This window comes from Rhinolophus sinicus, linkage group LG11 (genome assembly GCF_036562045.2).
Source record: "Rhinolophus sinicus isolate RSC01 linkage group LG11, ASM3656204v1, whole genome shotgun sequence".
Lineage (NCBI taxonomy): Eukaryota > Metazoa > Chordata > Mammalia > Chiroptera > Rhinolophidae > Rhinolophus > Rhinolophus sinicus.
The window spans coordinates 63,029,307-63,051,384 of NC_133760.1; the positions used below are offsets into that span (position 1 = coordinate 63,029,307).

General features: G+C 41.1%; 1 pseudogene; it reads left to right on the forward strand.

Moving 5' to 3' along the window:
• The first annotated feature begins 192 nt into the window (after positions 1-192).
• The window catches only part of LOC141567584 (heterogeneous nuclear ribonucleoprotein A1-like), a 35,178-nt pseudogene continuing 13,292 nt past the window's right edge, over positions 193-22,078 (forward strand).

Sequence of the window (22,078 nt, forward strand, 5' to 3'; positions counted from 1 at the left end):
TATTGGAGGGTCGAGCTGTCATTCATGAATGGCCCCGCCTTAGGTCCAGGAACAGGTCGAGGTCTTTTCCGTTTCCCAAATCCCTGGGGTAGAAAGTGAGGCTCTGATTGGCTTGTTTCGGAGACGAGCACATTTCCGGACCAGTAAGGAGGTGGCTTCGACGCGGGTGGGCGGGCTTGGGCCTGGGGAAGTAGAAAATTAAAGCCGGGAGCGTCTGTCCCAGAGCGTTTCGCGTTATAAAGGAGACACTTGCCAAGGTAGGGACGTGTCGGCGAAATCTTGGCCGTGATGACATGATGCCTTCTTTCACTCGTGGGAAACTTCAACCCGAGGGTGAAGATGGACAGTTCTCGCGGAGGGAAGTTCATGCTTTCTTCGTGGTTTTCAATTTTAAATAGTGATTCAAGCCTTTAAAGTGCTCGATTTATGGGCAGTCACTTATCCGCCCTTTCTCTTGGTACTTTTATAGGGATTTCCCTTAGGCAATTCCCGGACATTATTTCAGTTGGGAGAGAACAGGATAAATGGAATGCATTACACGCTTATAGAACAGATGAAGGGAGGATGGAGTGGAATAAAGAGGATTACAAATTTGAAGGCCACAATTACGGAACAAATTAAACCTATAAAAATACCCAGAGGTAGTTCAAGGCTTGAACTATCACACAAGGCTTTGAAGCATAAATGTCAGAACATTTTTTGAGTAGGTGAGAAATATGAAGCAATGATATGTTTGCCTGACCACATGGAAAATTCCCCTTCTTGATTTCTAGAAGCTGCCCTACGTAGTGGTTAGTGTCCTCGTTGACTATTCCCTATTTCATCCACGTAACAAGTCCAGCAAATGTGTGCCTGCCAAACACGTCCTCAGAATAATTAACCATAAATTTGAAAAGATAGTCTTTGCACATTTTTAACTCTGACACACTATGCATTGAATTCATTAAGACATAAGTGTGTGTAGTTAGTTCTATATCTCATTTGTCCTTAGAGCATAACAATTCCTCCTGGGATCCCTTCTGGGGGAGCACAAATCCAAGGCCTGACAGGTCCCAGCAGTGGATAGGTCCCATCTAGTGAGAGTTGGTACTCAATGTGCACACGATGAACTATAGAGTTCAGGTCAGAGCAATTGGAGGCGGCACTCTCAGGTGACTCTCAGGAATGCATCTTCTAAATCCTATACTCGTACCCACTTGCTCTTCCTTTTCTCCATGACGGATGGGGACAAAGTGAGGGGCAAGCTTTTCTACTACAGAGCTTAGCAAAGCTCCCTAACTCAGCGTGCCCACCATCCATACTCTGAAGGATAAAGACAGCCATTCTCAAGTGTCAGTGTCTTAGAGCGCTGGACATGTGCGGATACTTATTTCGCACTTAAAAGCGCTCGCTCATTGGATTTTGTTTTACTGTTATGAATACCCATGGGATGCCAGCTTGTCACACAGCATTGACACTCTCAAACATCACCTGCCTTTTAGAATCTCATTGTACAGGTATGGAATCTGAAATCTAAGAGCTGGGACAAGGATCCAAGGTTGCTAATTCATAGTTCTAGGAAAATGCTTCCTTTTCTGCTTCTTCCCTCCTCTTTTTCCCCTCCAAAAAGCAATAACAAATGATTTTAGTCAAGAGTTACTGATTTTAAAATTGACTTCCCTAAGACCCATCATAAGGAATTTGATTCTCATATAGCAAACCATATAGATTACTATGAAAATAAGTCAGTGTCTCAGTTCACTATTTTACTTCAAACAACTCTTGATATAGTCCCACTTTCATCCAAACAAGAAGTGAAAACGCAATCGTTTATGATTGCCATATTGTCTCTTTGTCTTTCTATTATGTGTGTATATTGAAAAATCAATATTAATACACATGGTACTTTAAGAATTAGTAGCAGATTGTCTTGTTAAGGACCTGAGTAAAATACTATTTTATGATAGCATACATACCTAGCCATAATAATTTCACAGCTATTTACACAGAGCCCCTTGCCTTTGCAGATAGGGTTAAGCTGGTCTACCAAGCATCAAAACATCACCCACTGACCTAGACTCTTTCTGCCTTTTGCTTCTCTGGCGGAGCCATTTGCTCCCTCCCTCCAGCAAACTCCAGAATTAGTTGGTCCTATTGTCAAGACACATCATGATCTGGATATTTGCTGCTAATATCTAGTCTCCCACCATACCCTGCCTTCTTCAAGGTCAGATTAAAATCCGCCACTCATAATCTAGGGAAATAGGCCCATGTTTGGCTTCCACCATTGCTCTACTAAGTACAGGACCCCACTACGGAAACCAAAAGCTAGAAATGCTCTTATGGATCATGCGTGTGGACCACAGAAGGGATTTTAAAGCCATCTGTCCTTTCATTTCCCATGTTAAAACATAGATTCTTCATCTTGTAGAGTCGTGTGAAGAATAATAGAGGCCATTTTGAAATAGCTTTGCAATCTCTGAAGGTGCATTGCTTGACCTCAGCCTGTGTCTCTATCTATGAAATAAGTATAAGACCTAAGTGGCCAACTTTAAAATTAAATGGAAAAAAGAAAAAGAAAATTAAATGAGACAATGAAGTGTATACCTGGCTCATGGAAAGAACTCAGTAAATTATTCTTAACAATTCCGGTAATGATAAATGTGGAAAGCTTTAACTACTTACAAGTATTCTTCTTTTAAGAACTTAAGGAAGTCTGGGCCTTGTGCTTTCCTCCCCTTTCCTGGACCACTGTGCAGGTTATAGGACAGGAATTGCCCCAGTTATCTCTCTCCTACCCAGAGAGGTAACTGTCAGGAAGTGAACGCCAAAGAGGTCACAGACCCAGTGGCAGGGCCAGGAGCCTCTGGTATGGGGAAGTCTGAATTATGTGAAATTTCTCTACTCCTAACTCTCAACATTGAGCATCTTGGGGCAGGAAAAGAGCCAGGTTTGTTATTTTCTTCCACTCTTAATTCTGGGGAAAAAAATAAATTCTTTGGAGTGTGGGACAAAGTTAAAAAAAAAAAAAAAAGAGGAAATTTGCAGAAAATCAAAAGAGGCACTTTTCCCTTCTACCAATTTTCTACCTCATTTCTCAGGGAAAACAAAAAACAAAACAAAACAACAACACATTTCTTTAAATGCTTGTTATTCTGTGGTGGTGAACAATGTGGTCTCAATTTATGCCCTGTGGAGTTTGTTTTTCCAGTGCTATATCATTATTATAACTTTATATTAGCAAATATTACATTGTTTGTATACGTTTTAGAGAAGAAAACATTTGATGCATCCATAATCCTGCCACTCAGAATTTATCAACAATTTTTCTTTCCTTCTGTTTTTCCCTATAGATCAATTATTTTTAAAAGATTGGAACCCATAGTACATCTACTGTTTTGCAGCAATATTTACTTATCCGGAACATCTTTCATGTCATTTAATATTATTCTTCAGTATATAATTCCAATATGTGAGTGTGCTGTCAGGTATTTGTCTCACAGTTCAACCAATCTTCTACTCTTGGGCATTGAGTTTGTTTCATTTTCTTGAAATGATTCAGGTTTTTACAGGGGCTGTTTCTTGCCCTAAATGACAGAATGTTCTAGGAGTGTCTATTGAACCAAAGGCACTGCCCGAGGGCCCCCCAGCCCTTCTTTTCTGAGGCTGATAAAGTAGCCAGGAATTCTTTCTCTGTGTGCTGGTATTGCAGAGCTGAGAAAGGTGAAGACAGTTAAGCCCTAAAGTAGATGGAGGGTTGTCCTTTACTCCTGTCCTGCTTCCCTCAGGCTTTCCTGGTCTTTAACCTGAAGCAAAGATGGTTAGGTGATGGGAAGGTATTGGAATTAGGGCTCCATTAACAAAATTTCGCAAGACTCCTGGCATACAGGTACGAATCTCCCTTTTACAGATGAGGAAGGTAAGGATCAGAGAATTAGTCCAAGCCTGCACAGCTAGTTAGAGAACTAGAGTTGGATTCCTAGGCTTGGCTCGGAAATTTGAGCTCTGCCCGTCATGCTTCCCACTGCTCCTAAAACTGATGGATATAATGTTATTCTTTTTTCCCCCCTGTGAGATATTTGTTGTCAACCTTCTAAAGTATACTTGTTATATGATAAAAAAAAAAAAAAAAAAAATCCCTGACTGTCCAAGAATTTCTCCTGCGTTGTGTTTCCTAGTTGGCTCACTCTTTGCCAAAAGAATATATCCTCATTTTTTGGTGAAGAATCAGATGGCTTAGCTTTCCCCCCACATAGTATTGCTTATTTTTTTTACAGAAGTGACCTCACTGTATACATTGGAAGGTCAAAGTCATAAAAGGAATTTCTTATAAACCTTGCAACAATTTAACAACGTTACACATAGTTTGCTTTGGGGACTTATGAAGTATGACTATGTATATATGGCATTAGGCCTATTTTTCTAGTTTGGCTCATAAACTGGTTCTGAAGGAAGTTCTAAAAGAGGCTTTCCAGGATTGTTTAGAGCCAGGAAGCATTATTGAAATGGGTCTTTAACCTCTAATAGGACACTTTGAAAGCAGTAACACTTATTTAGAAACGTAATTTCTGGAATGTTTTGTTACAGTCTTGTTACCTAACTTAATCAAAATCAGTTTCAATCAAGGGTACATGTTTTAAAATACATTTTCTCCATCCCTCTCACCCCACGCATGTCATGCACACACAAACCAGCTTAGCCCAAGCTTCCCTTATCTCTTGCCTGGATTCTCTTAGTAGACCCCCAACAAATTTTCCTAAATCCACTTTTGCTGTCTTTTGGGCAGCCATTCTACCATGACATTGGTAGAACTTGTGATCATGTAACAGCTAACCCCCCTCTTCTGCCCAGCCTTAAAACACTGCAGTGGTTTCCCATCGCTCCTAATACTGGCCTTCCTTCCTCTTCCCTATAGCCATTAGGCCTTTGTACCTGCCTTCTCTCTACCTAGAATGCTATGCCCCCCGAAATTAAAACACAGAACAAGAATCCAAGTTTCCTGACTCCCAGGCTGAATCTCTAATGCAAGTGGACTACTGGGGACTAATAATTATCCAACGGGAGAAAATGTGACTCAGAAGTTCCAAAGAAGTAGAATAATGGACAACAGTGTGGGCTTTGGAGCCAGTCTGCCTGGGTTCCAACTCTCTGTGCTAACCATGTGATCTTGGGTAACTTGCTTAACATTCTTGCCTCATTCCTTTTGTTCGCTAATGAGCATAGTAATGATATTTTAAAGTAATAATATATTTTATAAAGTTATATTATTTAAGTAAGTTAACACATGGAAAGAGCTCAATGCATTTTAACTTTAAAAAGTCTCAACAATAGATAAAGTACCCAATATAATTTTTTACGTATAGAACAAAATCAACCTTGTTGATTTTCTCTTGTTTTCTTCTGGAGAAAAACAGGTACAGCAAGCCACTGGGAGGCCCCCCTGGGGGCAGAGAAAGGCTGGTCCTAGCAGATAAGGTTTCAGAGGCTGCACTGTGTAGGGAAAGACATGTGATTACTTAGTCAAAACAAGTGCCAGGCCACAGATGCTAGTGAGTTGAAATAACATGAAGCCTAAGGGGTTTAAAAAATACACAGAGGGGAAAAAAATGAAGAAATCTAAAGTAATATAAAACAAATCTCAACGGTAAACAAAAGACAATCTATTTGCAAATCATCTTAAGCTTCTGAACTAAGTCCTCTAAGGTCCCAGAATTTTTTAACAGAATGCTTTCCAGTAGCTTTGAGAACCGACATTTCTATCACTACTTCTCAGTGCTATGTTGTGTCCAGAGAGAAGATACTTTACCTGTAGATCTGGGACTCCATCAGGAGTGAGACAAAGCTCTTTAGGTTCCCCATTTGAATCCTCCCAACATCGTTATTAAATAAATTTAGGAAATAGCTTGACTGGCTTTGTTTATTAGTGAGTTTTCAAGTAAAGGATAATGACAGCGAGTACTTTGTGACCAGTCTTGTAACCATCAGTCGGTACCAAAAAATGAATGTTGGTCTTTTTATGCCAGTTGAGTATCCTAAACTAGTCCCTGACATCATCTTTCTGTGAGGTGTCAGATAAGAGAAATAGGGACCGCAGGATGTAAAAAAAAAAAAAAAAAAATCAGCAAGTGTTACTCGCATATGTGGTCTTCTGTAGAGCAGTTATGATTTATAAGGTGAGTGGTGGCCAAGGCTGCGATGTCTGGTGGTCCTTGGGGAGATGATGTGCTGAAATTCCGATTGCCATGATCTGTGGTCACTCCATGACAGCTGCAGCAAAGAACTGCAGTGCCAAATGACCTGCATGTCTTCACCTTTGGAACTCTAAGCAAGTATAAAAAGGCCAGGCATCCCCACTGTGCCAAAACTTCCCTTTTGTTGCAAATTATTTTTAAGACGGATAGGAAAGAACCCGTTTTCCTAACGGGTACGATATTAGGCAAAATATTAATAATAGACCAACTTTTAACAAAATACGATGGAAAATGTTATGTTTTTTTATCTCCCCCAAAGGGTAAACTTAGCAACTATTTATATTCAATACATATATTCCTCTTTGCCTAACCTCATATATATTCTTAATGTTTTGTTGCATCTCTGCCCTCTCTAAAAATGGAAGGAAAAGCAAAAGAGGAATAGGAAAAATGAGAAAACAAAACTTTCAGAAAAGCACAGGATCTGGCCTTAACTAACAAATCAAGCCCAAAAGTAACCAATTACTCACTGAATGTCTCCTAATGTTTAAGAACTTGTTTTAGGAATTTTGAATGGAGTGAATTAACAATACTTTTAGTGCCTACCATGAACTGTACCAGGAACAAGAGCTATTAAGATAAATGAAACACTGCCCTTGTTTTCAAGGAGCATGGCCCAGTAAGAGAGAGACCAACTCATGAACTATTAACTACAATCCAATAAGTACAAGTTCAAGTGCAATTATGGAGGACTCCCAGGGTGTTTTGATGGAAATGGGAGTGCTTCAGTGTGTGTGGGAGGGGTTGACGGTGAGACGAAATTGGCAGGGATGTGAGAGAGAAGCTTAGATACTTAATGGAAGAGGTGAAGTCTGAGCAATGTTAAAAAATGAGTAGAATTCCAGTCAGAATCCCAAACTGGATTGTGGTCATAGCTGCACAATTATATGAAACTCACTAACACTCAATAAATTGTATGCTAAAAATGGATCAATTTTATGGCATGTAAATTACACCTCAAAAAGAAAACTGTTCATTAAAAAAGAGAATACTGGATTTAGAAACAGACACATGTGAGCAGATTCCTGGCTCTGCAGTTTCCTAGTTGCATGATCTTGGTCAAGTTGGTGAACCTCTCTGATCTTCAGGGTCCTCATATATAAAACAGGAATCATGCCACCCAGCTCAGGGTTGTTGGGAAGATTAAATGGGACAGTATGTAAAGTGCCTGCCTGCTACATCGTCATGCTCAGCTTGTGATAGTTCCCTCCTGTCCTGCGGGAGACCCTGCTCGCTGCGCCATTTGTCTTGTCGGCGGCCTGTGGGGCCTCTGGTCCCGCTCCCCACATAAGAACGCAGGATGTGGCGAGACCAAAAAGGAACACCCACGGAGCCATAGGTAGGGGAGTCTTATCACTATATTCTCTCTGGCGGCCAGGGAGACACACACAGTAGTAGCCACACGATCCACGGTCCACCATTCACTCCTCTGCCTGCCAACCAACCAACCAATCAGTGCAGCCCCACAGTTACATCAGTAACCAATTGGCTAACCGGTTACACGTGACGGCCAACCAGTCACAGTTGATGGTCATTCACAACCTGAGCCAACACCTCCCCACGCAGGGCCAAGAGTCTGGAAACTGCTCTCAGGGACTCTGTCCCCACACCTCCCTTTCCCTGTGATGTTTAATGAGTGTGATTATTTCTGCTGTCCACCAGACACCTCTGTGTGCTGTGTCGTCTGCCATCCTTTCACTAGAACTTGACTGATTACTCCCATTCCTCCTGTTCCTTTCCTTGCTAAGAACATTTACCACCCATCTTACCTGTATTTGCACTTACCTATACTTTATACGCGCTATTCTTTCTGTCTACATTGTGTTCCTTACCTTTCCCCACTTAACTAACCCTTGGTCATTCTTTTGTTTATGGTAGGATTTTAAAATTACATATTTCAAACATACCGAGAAGAAAGAATGATATATAGACACCGGGTACCCACCACCCAGTTTTATTACATCTTAACATTCTGCTTAATATTTACTTCCGTACTTTTCATGTAGACAAGTCTTTAGGTTGGTAGACTTTTTCTGCTTGTTTTTCTCTTTGACATGAGTTGTGGTGGTAGGGGCTAGAATCAAAATATATTAATTTCTAGGGTGGACCTCATATTGGACTATACAAGTCAATTTTTAATTTCTAGATTTACTTTGTTCAGCAAAACCTTCATTTTTGTTAACAGTGATCTCCTGGATGTTTTTTTATCACTTCCGTTCATAACACATTCAATAAAGGAGTGATGATTTTCCACAAGTTAATGGGGGGATGGAAGTAGGGGCGTACGTAGAGCTAATAGCATGGTCCCGTGGCATGAGATTTAAGTTTCTTACCTTACTAACACTTTCTCTATGTTACCTCCCCAAATGCAGTAGGCTTTCATTCATGATTTCAATTTTGAAACAGAAAATGATTATGGTCAACCCATTTAAAATGGTCCAAATTTTTGCTTATTGTCTTTTTGAAAACCTTTTTCTGTGTAGAAAATTTCAAACATAGATAAACAATAGTATAATGAACCCTACTTTTTCACTCAACTTCAACTATTAATATCCTACCACTCCTGTTTCATCTATACCACCCCCTCCCGAGCCCCTTCATTGGATGATCATTATTTTTACAGTTTTTAAAGTAAAATTTACATACATTGAAATGCACAAGTCTTAACTGAGCAATTTTGAGAACTGGATACACCTATGTACCTACACCCTCACCAGATTTCCATTTCATGAGAAGGGGTCCTCCTCTCTTCCCAGGTTACCCCCCCAAACTCTCAAAACCATTGATTTTCTTCACCTTAAATTAGTTTTACCTATTCTAGAACTTCATATAAGTGCAAACATATAATTTTTATATGCCCTTTTGCACCTACTTCTTCTCTCAGCATTATGTGTGTGAGATTCCATCATGTTGCACGTATCAGTGTACTAATTCATCATTTGTATTGTCAACTGATAATACACAAAACTTGTTTACCCATCTTCTTGTTGGTGGACATTTGGGTTGTTTCCAATTTGGGGCTATTATGAATAAAGCTGCTATGGATATTCTTGTACAAGACCTTTTGTGAACACGAATTTTCTCTTTCGGATAATTACCTTGGACTGCAATTGCTGGGTCATAAGGAAAGTATATGTTTAACTTTATAAAAAACTGCCACACTTTTTGCCAAAGTGGTTCCATTTATCATTTACCATTCCTGACTCCAGAGTGGGTTCAAATCCCCCGAGTGGGGACTCAAATCCTGAGCTAAGAAGGTTCTTTTCTTCACACAGGAAAGAATTCAAACATGAGTCAATATAGAGTTTAAAGTGAAAGTAAGTTTATTTAGCAGAGAGGAAAGGAAAGGCCACCCCACAGACGGTGTGGGTGGTCTCCAATCACTAGGGGAAGAGAGACCCCCTCTGCCCATCAGGCTGGGGGTTATTTGAAGGTGGACAATTAAGTTTGCAAACTTTCCACCATGTAAGCATTTAATTGTCCAGCCTTCCTATGTGTTTCTTGTTTCTTGGTATGGGGAACTGATGCAAGGTACGAAAAAAACAGGGGCAGGTTTATCTTTAACTTTTGGAAGTACAGCCTGTGGCTACTTTGTAAGAGGCTTAATTACAGGAATGGCCATTACAATGGAATCTCTTTGCTCAACAGGTTTTGGACGGTTAGTGCTGTGTGATTGATGTCTGCCTGCCTGAGTTCTGTGCCTTGGCGCACGAAGACAGCAGGCTTGGAATCCAACCTCCTAGTTCCCCCTTCTGTAAAAGTGATCCTTATGCCTCTTCCCTATATTATTCCCGCCAGCAGTATATATGAGTTTTCCTCATTCTACATTCTCATCAATTCTTGGTATTGTCCGTCTTAAATGTTTGCCATGCTAGTGGGTGTGAAATTGTATCTCAATTTTGCATTAATTTGCATTTCCCTAATGACTAAAGATGTTGAGCACGTTTTCATGAGCTTATTACTTGGGCCTCATGTATTTTTCACATGAGGTTCCCTTACCCAGAACACTGACTACCACCCTTACCTAGTTAACTACTTACTGCTTATCTTGTCCTCACTTTATTGAAAGGAATCCTTCCTCCAGGAAAGTTCAGAGATAAAGAACGCAGCCTAAAAGCTACATGAGAACCAGTTTTCTAGAATCAACACCAACCATTATTTTTTTTGTAGCGCCCAGGACTCTTAGGGCAGGGGAAAATCTCCTTTCCTGCACCCTCCTCCATTTCCCAAATTAGGAAACACAAGCAACCTAAATCTGAGTTGCTCATTCCGCTTGATGTTAAGAGGTACAAAAAGCACGTAAGGCTGGGACTTAAGTAGAGACAGGACCATGCCGTAAGATCTAAAAGGAAAGTACTATGTGGGAGTTTTATTAAAGAACAGCAAGCACCTTGGCTTCAATATTTCCTTTTGAAGGGATAATCCTGTGGCTTTCAAGTCTGTAAAGGGGAAAAGGATTAAAATTTACAGCCTGAAAAAGAAATATTATTTCCTTGGAATATAGACACTAAGTTCCTGTGGATTAGAAACGCATTGCATTCTCTTGCTGGCTGTGGCTTGTAACACTCCTCTCCGGACCAATCTCAACATCTTCTGAAAAGATAAGGAAACATTTTTCTCAAGCCTATCTTCACCTTGACCTTCAGTGATGGGGGACTGAGGAGAAGTATGTAAGGATCTGTGTTGGGAAGAAGCAGGAAAGCTATCAGAAGGATTACAGTGAGTGTATGCTTTCCATATCCTGCCCTCCTCAGTGGCTGGCCTTTTGGTTTCTTCCCATTAAGAGGAAGCTTTCATAGTGTGTTTCTAATCAGCTCTGCCTTACATTTGGTTCACTGCTCCTATCCCCTCGGCACTCAATATTATTATGGACGTGGATAGTTTTCTATTGCCAATGCCAGCATCCCTTAGCCTGAGAGCTTTCTCGGACCCCAGGAGATGCTGGGTGCCAGGCAGGCCGGAAGTGCCAGGGAACTAACATGCATGGGAACAGCCCTCAAACTAACGACAGATGGGAGTTAGTGGTTTAATTCTCCATCTCTCTCATCTTTTGGGTGGGACACCCCTTGGGTATGCTCTACACCCCCTGCCAGAGCTGTACAGTAGACGTGAGCCCCAGTTCCCTGCAACAGTAACTTACTCATGAATGTGTCCTCTGCTGGTTTCCTTCCCTTCCCTGGGTCACCGCCCGCCTCCTACCGGTGCTTCCTGGTTACTGCCTTCCAAACAAACTCCTAGGCTCAATCCTAGTCTCAGACTCTCTTCTGGACAAACCCAATCTAGTCTAGCTGAATATCAAGCAAAGTCGCTTTGGAGAGAGACGCTTGTGGATGATGAAGGAAATTTTCACTCAGCACTTAGAAGAAGATGGAACCTGCCTACCAGGCATCCAGAATGTTACTTTACTGGGGAGGATATTGCCTTTGTCATCTTTTGGGAGAAAGGCCTTTCCAGGCAGGAAATGCAGAACAAAAAGCTTGGTGCAGTGTGTATCTGAACACTTGGTTCTGTTAAAGCAGATTTCAGGATCCTAACGTGTGCTAACAAACACCCATATCTGCATACTGTTTTTTCAAGCTCCAGAGCACAAACTTCAAGAATGTGAGTTTAAATAAAATCTCTAAATACTGTAGTAGAACTACTATATATAAATACTATAGTATAAAATATACATTCTGACATTTATGAAACTGCTGGATTGATTTTAAAAATGTACCATGAGCACATGCTACACACTACCATCATAACCATGGGCATTAACTTCATATACCTAAATCCCATATATACTTGGGCACAACAGACTCTCCTACGCAGTCTGGCTTCTCCAAACCAAGGCTTCACTGGGGGCCCACTTGCCAGCGGACACCTGAGAAAAACAGCACACTTTGGAAAACCTTTCAAAAGAGAAAAAAGAAAAGCGAATTCACTTTCTGATTACAGCCTCATGTCCCATCCTAGCTAAAAACCCCTTTCCTTCCAGTCCAGGTTAACCCTCCAGCCCTGAAATGTCTCCAGTGATAGGGGAGAGAGGTGACTTCTACTGCAACCTCTTCTAACGACCAGGCTGAAATCTGGATTCTGAAATAACCCGAAGGAATTTTCAGATGGAAAGCGGTCATGACAGCATAAATGTAGGCTCATCACATGCTACGATTCCAAATCAGTAGCCTGGGGCGGGGCCTGAGCTTCCTTCCACATTTCTAACCAGGACTGACACTGCTGGCATGGTTCAAATATCTGCATATGTATTGACCTTCCAGGTGCCCAGGCCCACGATGGGCATCTTTGCTTTGGTGCTGACCTCCACAAAGGTGGTCGTGGTGCATTCGGAACTAGTTCTGAGTAAGCAGGATAGGTGGCTGTGCCCAGGTAAAGGGTGCTGGCTCTGGCTGCAGAGGGAGGAGCGGGAGGCTGGGGGCCGGCAGCCCTTTCCTGCCCTGGCGTGAAAAGTCCATCCAGCCTTTTGTAAGACGGAGCAGTGTTAATAAACTTCCAACACTGCAACCCAATGCAAAGTTTTCCCTGCTACAAAAATGCATGAATGACGTATGAGTGAGACAGTTAAAGGGTTTTATCCATTTTTGTCTTCTTTGGCTAGTTTAATAACGGAGAATAAAAGTGTGCCACGGTTGGGTTATTCCCAGAGTACTTATATTAAAAATAATTATTAGAGGCTCTGCCCGGCTACCCTCCCTCCGCTCCTTCTGACCACGAAGCTGCCTTTGCCAAACTGGCTTACTGGGCAGGAGGGGGCCGAGGACCTCTGAGGGGTCACCCATCCTAGTCTTGAAAGAGATTCACCACTTCCTTACACAGAGCCATGGCTTAAGTATCTAAAGTGAGGTGGCATGTGCCACCTGAGGTTCCGGTGCCAGCTTCCCACTCTCAGTGGGGCCTGTCACTCAGCCTTGCTGAGCCTCAGTTTCCTCATATGAAAAATGACTGTGGTGGTTGTCTGCAGACAGCAGGGGCTGCCTATCTGAATGGCTTGGAATGCCTTGACAGCATACATATTCTTCCTTGTCTCTTGTGGGGAAAAAACAAAAACAAAACTCCAGAGTCATTCTGAGACACCCACCACCCAATACTAAATGACCGTGAATGCCCTTAACCGTTCAAACAGATAATATAAATAAAGCAGTAGCTCTGCAGTAGTAACCTGTATTAAAGCTCAGGGAATCTGGATATCTAAAGGTCTGTTACAGAATGAACCTACAAGGAGGAATGAATCTAACGTTTTTCTTGGCCTAGAACTATCCCCCCCCCCCCCCGCCCCACTCCGCCCCCTGCAACTTCTGGCCTGACATCCAGCACCAAGCGCAGGGCACGGCCGGTTGTGCATTTCAGACGACGACCAGCAGAGGGCAACACATACCTACCGGTATGTACGTACCTAGCTTTCCAGACAAATGTACTGCAAAACTGGCCCTCAGGTAGTGTTTCCTGGGGGAAGACAACCAGCTTTAACAAAGTCTACTTGGGCATATTAAATTAAAAGCAATTTAGAACATAATCAGGAACTCAAGTTCATGTCCAGAGATAGGCCAAGGCAATGTTCAGAAGAAGGAAAATTTTGTGTGTGAATCTTCACTACTCCGGGGTATGTCCCTGTTTTGTTGAGTTCTTAAAGTACGGCAGCATCGGCCTGAACTAGAAGTATATCAGAAATGCAGAATTCCAGGCCCCGCCTCAGAGCCACTAAGTCAGAATCTGCATTTTCACAAGATTGCCAAGTGACTCATGTTCACATTGAAATTTGAAATAAAAAACACTCCTATAACCACCTCTTAACTACCGTGTTTCCCCAAAAATAAGGTCTAGCCAGACACTCAGCTCTAATGTGTCTTTTGGAGCAAAAATTAATATAAGACCCAGTCTTATTTTATATAAGATTGGGTATAATAGAGTATAATATAATACAATAAACACCAGGTGTTATATTAATTTTTACTCCAAAAGACACATTAGAGCTGATGGTCTGGCTAGGTCTTACTTTCGGGAAAACACTGTATATACACATGCCACCTGGAAACCCACCCTGTTTCCTGTTCCCAGCCTCTCTCCCCACCCCCACTCACACTCCCTACAACACCATAGAACTTTCTTGCTGGTTTCAGGCTTAGTAAGAGAAGGGCAGTTACTGCGGCCTGAAGTGAGCAGCTGAGATTTCCTCTTCCAGTGACTCAGGGCCCCCCCCCCCCCCCATGTGTGTTTGCAACTATCCAGCTGTATTTGTCTCTGCTGAGCAGGGGAAACATTGCAGCCGGATGCCCTCAAAGAGATTAAAAACCTATTCACATCTACACTCCACAGTCCAGAGTTGGTTTGCATAAATGTAGAACTATACAGCTTTTGAGTACAAGATGATTGCTTTACTTATTTGTATTTGGTAGTTAGTTCCTTGAAACAGTGAAAAGAAATAAGCCAGCACTTTTGTTTTCTTGTGTCACCAGAGGGAGCCAGTTTTACACCTCAGACTTCTCCCTGGATGCTCAATGCCTCTGAGGAAGGACCTTCATCTATTACAGAATGATTCCTCTCCTTGTCCAAATCATATGTTTTGGCAGGGAAGCTGCTGTTACTGTGTTTCCCCCAAAAATAAGACCTAGCCAGACCATCAGCTCTAATGCGTCTTTTGGAGCAAAAATTAATATAAGACCTGGTATTATATTATATTAAAATTATATATATATATATATATATATATATATATATATATATATATATATATATATATATATATATATATATATATATATATACACATATATAACATATATTATAGCAAAATAAGACTGGGTCTTATATTAATTTTTGCTCCAAAAAATACATTAGAGCTGATAGTCTGGCTAGGACTTATTTTTGGGGAAACACGGTAGCTTGCTGTTGAGGAGAAAGCAAACATTAAGCAAATTTTTCTTGGGGAGTGAGTGCTTGCTACAAGCTTATTCCAAAGAATTTTGTCTCACTGCAGAATTTTTGTCTCACTGCAGAAGGGATTTTTGAAGAGTGGCCTCAGAATTATTTTGGTGAGAGAAGGCTTCTTTCCCCAGGACCCTCAGATGTGTCCTCGGAGATGGGTGCCTGGCCCCAGGGCTGTGTGAGAGGCCCTTTGGGAAGACCAGCTGTCGTTTTGCAAGCCGGTGATGCTAGTGTGTAACTCATGTCATGGCGCCAAGCTGGAACACTGCACAGCCTATCTGAAGGCACCACAGGTGGAAGAAGCACCCCCAGGGCGAGACACTTCCTGCTCAGATGACAGATAATGGAGGTAAAGCCCCGCTGAGTGGATTTTATCCCCCTCATTCCTCTCAGCCCTGCCTTTATTCTTCGTCTCAGTTTCCCTCTCCCTTACAGGTAGAAGGAAACAGAGTACAAGACAGGGAGAAGTTCGCTGTGTGAAGGCCCTAATTCCCTTCTTTTGGGAATTCCATGCAGGAAGAGAAGAGGAGGAATTGATAACGGGCTTGCTCCATCCAGATTTAGACTTGGAAGTATTCAAATTAGTACTTTGTCTAAATTTTTTCCTTTCCTTCTTCCTCCCCTCTCCTCCCTCCCTCCCTTCCTTCTCCCTCTCTTTCTCTTTCTTTCTGTCTTTCTGTTTCTCTCCCTTCCTTTCTCTCTGTGTCCCTGCCTGCTCACACTGGGCCGTTTCTTGTTTCCCCTGTGCTAAGTAGCAATTATAATAGAAACTCATTACTCATTATACCAACATGCCTTGCCTGAATCTGTAGTTTTCCTCAATCCCTCCTCTCTCTATGACTCACCTCTGTTTCAGGTCTCCCAAGCCCAGACCCAGTCCCTGTGGAACTTCTGCTCCTTTCCTCATAATTAAACCCATTGAAAACGGGTTCACAGAGAGCCCTGGTGACCCACAGATACAGGAGCTACCTCTTTCAGGCTATTTGCATTTAAAAGCCCAGAGCTGAGTGGAAAACTTGAGAGTCTATTAGTCTGAGAGAGAAAGTCTGACAGGTGAGGAGGTTCTGAATTTTCCCACCTGGAAAAGTGCTACCCCCAGGGTAGGCACGCAGGCAATATTTCAAATGAAAAATGAGATGGAATGTCTACACCGACGGTTGTGGTGGTGAGGGTAGGCTCTTGGGGAAATATAGAAAAAGACTGATACTGTGGACACTGAATTATTGATAGGACATCAGCGATTGTTGGTTACTTGACACGGGTACGCTGCCAGCAGGAGAGCAACTCTAGTCGCTGAATTTCTGAACCTAACAAGCTTGTGTCTGTGTGACCACATTTCTTGTAGACAAGTTGAGTTTCATTTCCTACAGAAAATTAGAAAACAGTTTAGAAATCTATAGATAGTGTTTGTGACCTTCAGCATTGTATTCTAGAACATACGGAAGGCCCCACACTGTGGTCCTTTGCTTCCAGGACTCACACTTGCGACTTTGTATTGTTATTGAATAGCCCCTAACAAATAGACAAGCTGTTCTGGCACTTAGGCACCTTCGTTTCCCCCAGGGGGCCTGGGACAGTGCCACTGCAGATAGTAGGTGGGGAAGCTGTGTACTCCTTGTGGAATGAATGAACCCCAACGCTTCTGCTTTCTATAGTCTCCAAGAAGGGTTATTTCATCATGTGTGGGAAAGAACATACCTACAAGCCTGCCTGGGTGGTGGGAAAGAGGAGGCAGCCATGGTGACTAGGGCCCACAAGTGTGGCCACCTCTATCGGTTTTAAGGTCAGAGACTGCCTGGGCCACGAAGAGTGACTGTCCCACCATTGGTGAGATCCCCCATTTTGACAACCACCTTCACCTTCCCTGCCTGGCAAGGTCCTCTCACCATCTAGGTCTACATTCCATGTCTGTCCCCTGTGAAGCCCTTCTCAACCCATTCAAGCAGAATCCAGGGGTTAACTGCTTGTGTTTTCTTAGCATTTTACTCAGACCACCCGTACTGTAGTCAGTGGTATAAGCGTTCCTTTTCCTCTGCTCGTCTGAAGCTTTCTAAGAGCAGCACAGTTCTGTCACAATGAAGACAGCCGACATGATTTGATGAGTGAGTGAATGAATGAATGAATGAATGAATGAATGAATGTAGTTTTCATGGCAAGTGGGAATGAGACCACAGATGCTTTTCCAGATGATAAGAAAACTGGAAGATGCTGGCCAGGCATGTAACTCATTGTTCTTTAACAGCAGAAGTACTTGAGGTAATATAATCTATGCTTTTTTTTTTTGGTAGTTTTACTTTATTGAAACTAAATGTAAATTCATTTACATTTTCACAATTGAACATAGTCTACATTAACCTTTTATAAATGAAACATTACTGCACTTAAGTAATACTTCATAAAATAATGAAGACAATGCCTTATGTGTGTATATTGTCAAATATACTCTTCATCACCTGTCTTCACTTTTGAATTATGCAAATCTCTTTGGTAGTTTTATTTTGAGACTCTCTCATGTTCTAATTAAGGTGATAGAATCTGTGCTTCCTCATGGACACAGGCTGTGTCTAAATTTCAGTACTGCTTCTCCATGACTCTCTTAATCACTGACTTTTAGAGCATTCATCTTATGGGTCAGAACTAGTACACCACGTTCAGAGTCACATTCGTGGACAAGCACAGCACATTATGTGTAAGAACGGCTTCTTTCCCCCGCCATTGCCTACCTCCAAGTGATGTACCCAATGTGGTTAGCAGTCCTTTCAATGGAAGAGTGTGGGATTGCGTGTAGCTAGGAGCTGACTTAGAGCCAGGCCTCTCCTGGATGACCCCAAGTCTGCTGAAGTAGCACCGTGTTGTTGGGGTTCTTGCTGTTCCCACAGTTTTGCTGGGTACCTCTAGCTCTGAACTCTGAAGAGGTCATTGGCCTCTGACAGGTCATTGCACCAAACAACTTTCATTCGCCCCATAACAAAGCCAGTGAGACCTAAAGGTTAACTTAATAATTCCTGTGAGATAAATGGAGGCCAAGATAACTATAAATACACGGTACACTCAGTGCTTAAAATTAGATCTGGGAAGGAAGGTGGAGTAAGACAATTCGTTTAACATTTTCTTTGGAGATAAAAGCCGGTAAGAGACTTTTGCATGGTACAGTCATTTCATGCAATTTGTCTAAAAGATAATAAGATTATTTCAGGTAATCCTGAAAACATGTGAGACTGAGTCCCACTCCAGCTTTTACCATTTCCACAAGCACTGAATAAATAGGTCATTATTATTTAACTTTTCTATTTTAATAGCACATCAAATTTTTTGCTGGTTTACTTGCTTTAAAATTCCATATTCCAATTCTTTATTTCAAGAGTAATAGAAGATAATCATGGAGTAAAGTTTTGCCACTTCTGATTTGAGGGAATATTAAAAACGTGACAGACTAAAATTTGGGAACAAACCCAGCACAATGACGTTTGAATGAGGGTTAAGGTTGAAAGAATCTATTGCGCAAATGCAGAATGGAAGAGACCTGATTCTTAGAGAAACTCATAACAAAAAGAAAAACGGTTTTGCTGCCAGCAATTCAGTAAGAAACAGTAGTATGAAAAACAGGATGAGAAATCAATAAAACTGAAGGCTTCATCGCACTTGGCTCTGGTAAATTCCTGTCTAGAGAAATTTATATTTTCTTGCTATGTGTGTCACGACCATAAAAAAACTGAAGTGTGCCAATGAGAAGATTAGAAAATCACGTCAGACGGAAGTACTCAAAAGAACTAGAAACGATGCACTTGGAGAATAAACCAGGCAAGAGGTGACATGGTCTTCAGAATTTGCAAGACTGTCATCTGAAACTTTATGGCACCAAGCACTAAGACCAAAAAGAGACTGGTTCTGGGAGTTCGATGGGGCACAAAATAAAGACACTATGGTAATTAAGATTGTCTGACAATCTGAAATTGTCTGAATTTGACAAGCCGTCTTCCAAATCTCTGAACTCATCAATAATGGAATTATTTTTTTCTGGGTTTAGTGGCCAACTAGTAAGGGTGCTATAAAATTCCTCTTTGAATGGGGATAGTAGTAGAACTTTATGGAAATGGTTCTCAAAGTTTTTGGTTTCAAGTAACCAAAAAGTAACCAAAGTAATTTTTGCTGTTTTCTCAGTTCCACATAAGCTTTATTATCATCATTATCCTGCAGACATGTTGGGATATATACATAGTTAAGTTAAATTGCAATTGAAGAAGAAGAACGCTCCAACTTGAATTAAACTTTTTAAACTAAATTAAACTTACATGTTTTCACAACACTAAAAATGTTTAGAGCATATTTAAGGGAATGCATTTGCTTATGCATAACCAAATTTATATATTTTTATAAGTTTGCAAAAACATGTACATCTACATTATGTGTCAAACCTCTGGCAGATTAAGATCAAAGTGTTTTGATAGTTTACAAATAATAAAAGCTTATCACCACTGATACTATTCAATTGACCAATCTAAATATTTGCTTTTGTGGTACCATATTACAAAAGCCCAATAACAAACAACAACAACAACAACAACAAAAATCTATTTCCCTGCTTTTTAGTACTGCAATATTTACATTATTTTCAAAACAAGCCAAGTTTATGGCACAGTCCACAGCTTATTTTTAGTAATTGGATAATAATTACAACATTTGCTTTGTAAAAGATGAAGTTGTTTAATCACTTTGCAAAAGAATCTCCCTTTCCAAACTCATTTTGCTTTTCCTGATTTGTTGCTAATAATTTCTTGGTTTGACAGTTTCTATGTATCTCTTACTGTTTTTTTGTGGGTTTTTTTAACAGTCATCTGATTTTTCCTACTATTGTGATCTTATTCCTCAGTGAGACTGCACTTCAATCCATTCAATTACTTTAAAACTCCCCCCACATAAATTTGTCCAACTCAAGCCTTTGGATTTCTACTAGTTAAAAAAAAAAAGCTTTTTTGGAATCCTAGGTCCCCAAAATGACACCAAAACAACCTGCAGATAAGACAATGCTGGCCTTGATAAGGGAGAATATTACCTCTGTGAAGTCTCAGCAGAACCTCAAAAGGGGGCGGGGGGGGGAGGCAAATTTGGGATATTTATTGAGATTTTTTGAAGTCTGGTCTAAAGTAAGTCTCCTGATGGAGGAGGGGGCAGGGGTTGGAGCTCAGTTAAAATTTGGGGTAGAATCATGACAAAACAGATTAGGATGGGTGGATCCAGCAACGTAAAGATTTTGAGAATAGGGTTCAAACATTCTTGGGATGTAAACTGTCATTTGATGCTTTGTATTGAAGAGTTGGTGGGTTTTTTCCGGAAGCTCCTGAAGTGAACAATAAAATTACCTGCAATTTTTATCTTCCTGGGCAAAAACCTCCTGGAGGAGTATATTAATAAAGAGAGTAAACTCATATTAATGTAGATAGTAGGCCGTGTGGTCTAGTTTCAGTTCTCAGTCTGATTCTCATTCAAAAGAAACAGAGAACCACACAATTTTTGTGGGAAAAAGGATGCCTAGTACATAAGTATTTTTTAGAAATGTTGTATTTTGAATATGTTCTGTATAAATAATATAAATCGTAAATACATTTATAAATATTTATTTATTGAATGAATGAATGAATGAATGAATGAATGAAAATAGTAAAGAGAACAGGCTCACCAAGCAGCCTAGTTTTGTCCTGCAGGTTTCTCCTTTGTCTTTGAGTTCTACTATTTCGTGTCTCTGTCACCACCATGCCCAGATTTCCCTGAGCACAGTTTAAAATTTCAGCCCTCGTTGGAACAAAAATATCTCCCTTTTGAATTCCCTTGGCATAGCTAAGTTTGGCAAAAATGTTAGAATTTCTTGCTAGCTACCGAGAAAACATTGCGAGAAATGAACAAAGAAATAACCCCAGCATTCAAACAAAAGAATGACATCTACCACAACCAATGATCCATCGGCTCACGCTCATCAGTGCTGAGTAAAGAGAATCGCCCATTTCCTTAGGGAAAATTCCATGATTGCGTCTCCAAGGCGGCACTGCTGATATAACTTTACTCACTGCTTAGCTGATATAACCTTACTCACTGCTTAGCAATGTATACACTCTGATTTTCCGAGATAATGCCCACAATCGTTCACGTCCACACCATGAAGTTAAAGCTCCTTTGCTTGGCATTCAAGTTTCTTCTTGTGTAAGATAAACAGGAAAAAAAAAATGATGTTGGAGGTCTTGAATGCTTAAGTGATGACTCACTGATGTTGTCAGTGGAAAGTGGAGAGAGTGTTGGCTTTGGAAGCAGGGAGGCCTGGCTAGCATCTCAGTCCAGTCACACAATAGCTTTGTAGCCTTGTTCAAACTCTCAGAACCTCTGCTTCTTCATGAGTAAAACAGAGAAACCACGATGGCTTTGTGAGAGCTACGTGAGATCACATGTATCACCCATTTACCCTGACTATCGATCGTTATGACATTAAACCACATGAAATCGATATTTTTATATTTTAAAAAGCTGGGTATTTGTACATGTATATGGTTCGATCTTATGTTAGCTAGTAAAATGCAAAGCTGGATTCCAGACTCAAATCTTCAGGGTCACAGGAACTCACGGGTCCATACCAGGCTAACTTTGGTTTTCAGTGAAACTAATTTTTAGTTGGATACGTGCTGCCAAGCCAAATTAGGAAACAGCTGAATGCAGGAGAAATGTAAAGAGAAAACAATGTGAGCGTGGAAGACCAAAAGAAGTTACAGAATCGGTGCAAAGTTCTGGACTTCACAAATACAATGATTGTCCAGTTACTCTGCCTCTCAGAAGAATAATGAGGTATATGTGATGGATGATCCTGCTTACCTTCCTCAAGGTCAATATCATTGGTTAGGGTGACCTTGTGATGGTTAACTTTATGTTGACTAGGTTATGGG